This window comes from Talpa europaea (assembly GCF_964194135.1).
Source record: "Talpa europaea genome assembly, chromosome: 6".
In the NCBI taxonomy this organism is placed as follows: Eukaryota; Metazoa; Chordata; class Mammalia; order Eulipotyphla; family Talpidae; genus Talpa; species Talpa europaea.
This window is the reverse complement of record NC_140072.1, coordinates 118,539,692-118,548,559: the sequence shown is the minus strand read 5'-3', so window position 1 is coordinate 118,548,559 and position 8,868 is coordinate 118,539,692.

The following is an 8,868-nucleotide window of genomic DNA, read 5'->3' as shown; positions in this document are numbered from 1 at the left end:
ACATTTTACAGATACTCATTACAGCGACTAGATGAGGAAGCCAACATGAATGTCATTAATATCATTAGCAAAAGGATTATTATCTGTGCCAGTTTGGAGATCCACAGATAAGCTACCTAAGCCCTGGGTATAAACTTGGGATTCTGAGTGTGGCCCCCACAACAGTGGCATCTGAAAACTTGTTACAAATGCACATTTTGTGTTCCTATTGTAACAGGGTGGTCCCCAGGAAAGGGGGAGGTGCCCTGCCCCACCCAAGGGAGGGTGGAGCTGAGCAGGAAGAGAAGAAGCTGCAGAAGAGACTGAGGAAGGAAGCAGGATGGAGCCAGAAGGAGACCTGGAGGAGGCTCATGGAGCCTAGAGACACGTGAAGAAACTGTGCTTGTCTTTTGGTCATGGACTGGGTGACACAGATGTGGGTGAGACCCGTGGGGAGGTGACCATGGCAGCTTTTATCTTGATGTTGATTTTGCTCTTTTCCTTCCGGGCTTGTCTGGTTGTTTGTGACCCTTTTCTGTGGGTCCCCACTGGAAGATGCTTTAGACTTGTAGCAGGCTTTGGGGCCTTGTTCTGGGCCGATCCCATTTGGATGGAGTTTTACCCACGAGGGGATGGGTAACTTTGGGTGCTTCATTTAGAAACTAGACTCTTTGCCTTACCTGTATTGTTTCCTAGTTTTATTAAAGTTCCTTCCCATTAAAGTCTCCTATGTTTTGTGTTGATGCGGCGGATGGCAGAACCCATTTAGAATAGGCAGGGTTGCGGGGTTTTGGGCTGCCCCTCTCCCTGTCCTATAACACTATCCCAGAAAACCACATCTGAAACCAAGAGTGGAAGCTGGCAGTCTGTTTCAACAAGCCTATAGGTGATTCAAGTACATGCTGATGTTTGAGAATATTGACTTAAGTGAATAAGTTCAGCTATTTAAATGCTGGCATATAGACCTAAATAAAATACTGAAAGAATACAGGGGAGAAAGGGCTGTCAGTGAATGTGGCTCTTGTCTTGGGAATGAGTTCACAGTTGGGAAGATCTTCCCAGGCAGAGATAACAGAATGAGCCAAGATTGGGAAGGAGGGGAAGCCAGATTGATCCCACAGCTTACAATGGTTGGGTGGGCTTAGGGTAGTAAGGACCCTCTCTTTTCTAGGCACCCTTCTTCCTCTCTGCTCTGTGACACCAACACATGATGCTGGGGATGATGGGAACCAAGTGAGGCTGGAGCTGAAACTGTAAGTAGCCATGTCTGTATTGGCAACCTGTGGGCTCAATTGTGCCTGCAGGTGGCCTGTATTTGGTTGATACAGTATTACAAAGATAATATGGAGGTAGCAATTAATAATGAATGGTTTGGTTACTTTTTAAAAAATGTACTTGCCTTTTCTTAAATTAATGTATGTTTGGGTCATACTTCTACATGGCAATCATTTTCTGATGCTAGTAGTGTTAGGGGGAAATGATGTCCTGAGCTAATCCCATACAGGCTTTGTGGACCCCACCCCCACTCCAGACTAAAGCAATCAAGACATTGGGAAAGACAAATCCCGTCACCACAGAAGGGCGGGTGGCTGGGACCTGAGGGTGGAGTTGGGCAGCCAGGTTGGGTATAAAAACCAAACACGTGGGCCTTGGGAGGGCTCGCTGTCGCTCGCCTCCTGGCTACACAGCTCTTGGCTTGCAGCCAGCTCTCAGAGCGCCATTTGGGATTCCAGATAGGCGGATCGGGTAGGACTCATTTAACACTTTGTCTCCCACTTTTCTCCCTGAGCTGTACATTTCCTCATTTCCCCTTCCCTTGTAAATAAACCTTTTATTAACCTTTCGCGTGTGCCTGCAGTAGAGCATTGATAAGTCCTTTTAAGCGCGAGGGTGAGGACCCACAGTCAGGCACCCCGTTTTGTATCGGGGTTGCTCTACAACAGTTGTAGCTGTGACTTTTTGTGGGATTGTGTCTTCTCCATTTCATCGCAGTCCCCACCGCTCCCTTTTACAACCCCAGTAATCAGTACCCTTGTTAAAAAAAAAAAAATTCTCTGTTTCAATGTAGCCATAAATACAGGAAGGTCCAAGAGTGCTGCCTCTTTCAAATGGGAAAGAGCATATGTATGTGTGGGGGGGGGGGAAGGGGAGGGGCGAGAATATTGCTATAAATTTGGTGATAATTGTAAAGAAATTTATAAATGGAATTTATTTTTTTTTTAACAGAACAGTTTTTTTTTTTTTTTTAAAGATTTATTTATTTATTTATTTATACAAGCACTGGGTACAGTCAGAAGCGTGGGAGGGTGAGAGAATTCACCAGAGCCAGACTGGGGAACAGAACAGGCAGACTGACGAAATACACTGCTGAGGGGAGCAGTGGGCAGGCAGGAGAGGTCTGCGCACCATGTGGGACCCTCCTCCAGTGGCCGGGGAGCAGCCGGGCATTGAACCGGCGCTGCAGAGGCTGCGGGCAGCTTCGCAACCCAGCGCTCAACTGCTGCGCCACCAGGGAGGCCCTGTAAACTTAATTTAATTGGGATAAAAACGAAAAGGTGATGAACTCTGATGTGCAAAGACATCACAAATGAGATGATAACAGAAAAGGGTATTGAAGAATGAATAGAAGTTTTCCAGATGAAAATTAATCCTTTTGACACAACTCCATTCAATAAAATATGGACTCTGGGGCAATTTATTATTTGGAAGTACATACCTTTTTTCTGTAATTAAAATAAATTGATCATCTCTCATCACAGGTCCACATACCTTATGGCCATTTGTTCAAGGCTAGGTTTTAATTATCCAGGCCTGAGGCCCTCCTTGAGCCCAGAGGTACCTGGAAGTCCTTTTTAATAAGGACTTAATGCTCAAGGCTCACTGCAAAGCCACAGCCACTCTCATTTGAAAATGAGGAGAGGAGATACATTCCATAAATCAAAAGCCTGAGGAAAAATAGTTAACCCAATATGTTCTGAGTTTTTCCGTGCTTCCTTGAGGCGGCTCATTATGAATGAATACTTCGCTAGGTCACTGAAATATTTAAAGGCACGAAGCAAAAAGCATCAGACTCTAACCTCATGTGCATGTTTAGGTGTTTTTCAAACTGGTGCATTCCTTCAAAAGGCTACAGTGCGGTTGCCTTCCTTCAGGGCTGGCTGGTTGCCTAAACAGAAGCAGAGGAAGCCCCTTCCCTGCCACGAGCTCACTGAGAGACCCGTCAGGGACAGGCTGTTCTGAGGTGGTGAGGTTGCAGTTCAGACCTGGGTGCAGACAAATTCTTCATGGGGTGCTTTATTAGGGATCCCCGTGGCCTGTGTGAAGTGCGGCTCAGGTGAGTTAGTGCACACCTGCTGGAGAGACCTCCGTGCCAGGAACACGCTCACTGCGCCACTCAGCCTTGTCTGTTTGTGTGTTTGTCATCAAGTGCTTTGCAACTAGACAGGGAGAGTGTAACGGCCTCCCCTCATAGCTGGAGGCCTGGAAAGAGGATGTAAGTGTGATTACTGCTGACAGCTAATGGAGCGTCGCCGCTAGAGCCAGGCGTGGAGACGCTGCTTTTGGATGTCAACTCTTTTGGTTCCCATCCCAGAAAATTTCTCACAGGGAGCTGACTGATCTTTCAAAAAAAATGACTGCATTGGCCAAGTTGTTTTTACCTCTTTTATTTCCGTTCCTCATCCTCAAACCACTAAGACAGATGGCAGTTTAGAGGTGAAATGTTTTCTGGGGAGCAGAAAGAGTGGAGGAGGACACAGAGGTCTTTGCCAGTGCCTTCTCTTCTGCTGAGAGGGCAGGAGCAGCTGGGGGAGGATAAGGAAAAGTTAAGAGCTGCCACGGGTGATTTGCGTGTGTCTGAGCACCTACTGGCATTGGATATTCACCCACACTCAGCTCAAAGTGGTTCAGCGATGAGCCTGCTCACTTAGCATGATGGCGTCTACATACAGTGTCAGTGGGGCACACTAGAGATAGATTTGCAAAGAATACAATAATAAAATTAAAATTTTAAATAAGAAATGATGTGGCCGGGGCCTCCCTGGTGGCGCAAGGGGTTAAGACATAGCCAGTGAAGCTGACCGCAGATTGATCCCCGGACAGGGAGCTACCCACATGTTATGGCAGACCTCTCCTGACTTGCCCACTGCTCCCCTCAGCAGTGTACTTTGGTCAGTCTGCCTGTTCTGTTCCCCCTCTGTCTCTGGTGAATCCTCTCACCCCACCCCCCCACACTTCTGGCCTGCACCTCAGATCTTATATGCATAAATAAATAAATTTTTTTTAAAAGAAATGATGTGGCCCACTCAGCGGCAACCTCATGCTCTTATGTTTTCCATCCTGAGTCATGCCTGCCTGATGCTCCCTTGGATGGCAAATTCTTACACAGCTCCACAAATAAGCCTCTATTTAGCCATTTAGGAAACTTTTCCCTGAGGATCCCAATGTATCACAATTACTGTATTATAATTATCTATATATGGAAGTGACTCCTCAACAGTGAGACCTTCCCCCATTTTTCCCCCGTGGAGTCAGTGAAGATGTATTAAGCAGTATAATGCCAGGCAATGTTCTAAGGATAAGGAATACATGGGTAAAGGGAGACATAGGAAACAAGTAAACAAATAAAGGAACCAAAAGTTGCAAATATTGATAAGTGCATTGCTATAAATAATAACTGAGTAGGGGATCAGAGGCTGGCGGTGCTTCACAGGGAACTGAGAAGTTTGCCCACCAGGCAGGATATTCAAGAAAGGGGATTTCCAAGAAGGAAGGAGTGCCCAGTTTTATCAATTTCATCTTGTCTGTGATTTGGACAAAGGGAAGTCACAGAGACCTTAATCAGAAAATATCAATGGAATATCGAAATTTTGTTGGGGCCAAAGACCCTCCTGAAGGGGCAATGCAAAAAAATGAAAGGCAGATATGCCTCCAGTTTCTAGCACGTAGTAGCATTTAATAATAGCTGACTGAATTTGTGAACTTTGTGATTCTCTAGTCTAGTACAAGTAGATTTGAATTTCATTTCTGAACCCATTGTATCCTGCAGAAATGCCCCTCACAGCAAGGATGGATTCCAACATTATTTACTTGCAGCAATTACCACCTATTAACTTCCTTGAGAGAAGGGGTTTTATCATATTTATTTTTGTGCCCTGAGATTCTGTCACTGTTTCTCAACTATAGTAGTCATTGAATTAAAAAATAGTGGATGAATGAATATCAGATAACAACAATATTTGTCTCATTTGTTTTCTAATGTTAGCTAAATTTTTCAGAACAAGCTGGAGAATAGTTAAGCAAAGAGCATCTGGAAAAGAGATGCTAAGCAGAACTAGCACTTAGACAATACAGTAAGACATTTGTAGTGAGAGATACAAAGACTCAAAGTTTAGATATCTTACCTTCTGAGATCAATTTCATAAATTGAGATTTATTACCATAAAAATGGCAGTTTATATTTATTAAGTGCTTATAATTTGGTAGATACTGAGCTACATGATACACTTAGATCACGGACTTGTTTCAGACAATTTTATTAGGGTAAGTAACACTGTTATTCCCATTGTACAGATGAGAAAATAAAGACTTGGAGAAAATTGCCAACTCTCTATACAGGTCATGCAGATTTAAACCCATGTGGGCTGGAGAAACTGACTTTTCCCATCTACTCTTGTGTCTTTAGGCAGAACTTTGAGATATAATTTTGAATAGTTCCGGTTGGGTAAATCTTCATCCAAATCGATTTTCAATCGGCCATGAACTTTGGTCCTGTTATCTAAAAACAGCAACTCCAGCAACACTAACAGAACTACCAGTTACTGCATACTTACCCAACCCCAGTCACTGTGCTAGGTGCTTAGATCTTCATTGTGCTAGGTGCTTAGATCTTCACTGTGCTAGGTGCCTATATCTATTACGTCTAAAATTTGAAGGAGAAGTTTCATTGTTCCCACCCACAGATAAGAAAAGTGAGACTCTGGGAATTTGTGTTTCCCACTCTCAGAGACAGAGGTCAGGACCCCACAGGGTCATCCCAACCGCAGGTCGAAAGTGTTTCCACTGGTGTGTTTGCTTTGGTGGCACATATATCGAATAAAACAGAACATGTGCCCAAAACAAACCAAATCCAACACCTTCCTATCATGGAAAAATAATAGCAGCAAACAGAACCAAGAACCTTCCCAGTGAAGATATCCAGAGACTATTTTTAAGCAATTAGCACTGCAGGTGTTCAGGGTGTCCAAGAAGTAATAAAATCCACGACAGTCCAGTAACATAATTATATATCTAGAGCATCCTCATTCATTCCACCTTCCCCTAGCCCCCTCCGCACCGCCCATCCGCTGACAGCCAGCTTGGTGTGTGTTTATTTCCCATGGCCTGGACACCTTCGACGAGCCGCCCAGCACTGACTCAGCGGAGCTGGACTTTCACTGGGGCCACGTTCTCGGCAGCTGCCGCAGCTCTGCGTTTGCCTACAGCGATGTGCCAGCTGTCTCCGCCTGCATTCGCCACAGTAATGTGAACAACTGGAAGCAATAATGTGTCTCCCCATTTGCCTAACAATACCAACATGGACAATAACTCAGAAGACTGAAGATTTGTGCTGTAATTTAATAAACCCCATGCACATTTCTACAATTGAGTATCACATCTGTGCAATGGATCCTAGAAGTGTAATATTCTTTTATAAGGGACCATTAACCAATCTTAAGTTTATAGGTTTCCTTAAATCTTTTTCATCAGCTGTTAAACTACAGTAAAGAGAAAATTGCCTCTTATGAGACAAGGGATAGTAAAATACAAAGACTGTGATTAAACGTCAATCAATTAAGGATTATAATATAATAAAATGCTGACTGATGATTAAAACGAGTACATTCTAAGACGAGAGCCTAAGCAATATTATGAAATATTTTTTAAGTCAGAAGAATAAACTTCGATTATGTTGTATGTGCGTCCTTGTTCTATAGGTAGAAACAGTTCGTAAGAATTATTCCTCAGGTAGGAAGAGCTCAGAATTGACACCGAACTTCTATGCTAACAGGTATTGTTTTAGCTTCTCATTTTACTATCCCCCGTCTCCCAGATTTTAAATTCTTTTGTGAACAGAATAAGTAATGGCATTTTTGTTTCAGCTAGTTTTCCACCAGTGTGTGCAGCTGGGCAACAGTTTATGAAAATGTGTTGTGTAGTAAAACCAATGAACGAACAAACAACATTGCAATTGAAGTAACAAAACACTGACTGGAACTTAGGGCCCCAGGAAGGAGCTCTGGGACTGTTGTAAAACTTAGCAATTGAAGCCTTCCTGAAATGGTCCCTGGCAGGATTTCTTCCTCTGAAGGTAGAAGCACACTTCTGTCTGGGAAGAGAGCAATTGCTACAGAAATGCTGCAAGTAATCCAAAGCAATTCACCTATTATTTGTTTTCCATCGACCAACATCTTTAACCAAGAGCGCTTCCACTTGGGTTAGAGTTATGATAGAAAACTGCTAATTTCATCAGCTTTGGCAGCTTAGTACCTTAAAAAAAGACTCAGAGAAGGTTCTTCCTCTTTTCTCGCTGTCATGTTGTTTTCCCTAAGCATATTTTGGCAAGAGGCCATTTTTCTTTTCTGGGCTGAGCTGCTCCATCTCAAGCCTTCTCTTCTGCATTGCCTTCCCAAAGCAATTTTCCTGCTATGCTGCTTGAACCAGGTCCCTTTGGAGCTCTGAAGGCATTCTGACTCCTGCCAGTTTGCAGGGAGCATTTTGAAGCTTGTTGCAACAGCTGGCTTATATGAGCCTTGAAGGAAAAGCATGCCTACACGTGGCAGCACATTTGAAGCGCTAAAGCAGCTGGCAAAGTAAGCAGAGACCAAAAGGTGCGGGTAACACAGAGCTTTGCTAGAAACGGTGCTCTGCACAGTAGACAGAAGCATAATTAATGGATAAATCCCAGTGCAGCTTGGCTTCTGCCCTTATCACTCTATGGAAACTACTCTGGTGAAGGTCACCAATGACCTCCTAATTACCCAATTCGATGGATGCTTTTCAGTCAATGTTTTCCAAGGCATCTCTGCAGGACTTGGCAGGATAACTGAGTGACAGGCAGAAAATTACACTCACTAAGTGAAAAAATTGGCATGTGAAACAGGTAGGTGTACCCCTAAACCCAAGATCTACCCATTAAACCTAGTTGTCTCTCAACAGTTCACAGCTGCTATAAAGGGTGAATGGGAGAAATGATGGACTGACTCTATACTCTATACTCTTTTTTTTCTCTCCTTTGTAGAACAGACAGAACATGACCATGATGGTATTTTAAGAAGGTAGAACCACAAAGACAAAGAATAGGAGAAAAGGCAACATAGGACAAGAGATTTTTTTCCCCACTTCTGTTGATAAGTGTTAGCACATATCCCTGTGTTTAAGGCAAGCAGAATGTTGGTTTGACTGATATATATTGTAAAATGATTATTCTAATGGGTTCAAACTGATCTCAAGCTCATCAAAATGCAATAAAAAGAAAGAAGAAAAAGGGACAAAATTCCTTTGTGCTGAGCACTCTTAGGTTTCACCCTCCTAACAACTCACACATATTGAGCAGCAGTGTTGACTGTAGCCATCATGCTGTAGCTTACATCCCTATCATGCTATATATTACATCCCCATACTTATTTGTCTTGTAACTAGAGATTTATATTTTTTGACTGCCATGAGGGAGGTTTAGAGGAAGGTGGTCAGGAGATTGACAAAAGAGACAAATATAGATTTTGAGATAGAGTCAAATGTCCAACATGCATGTATGCAGGGATGAGGAGAAAATCTTTTAAGAATCCATGATCTATAGCTATCTTTACATTTATATGTACCTCTAGTTCTATCTCTAGCTCTACCTCTATT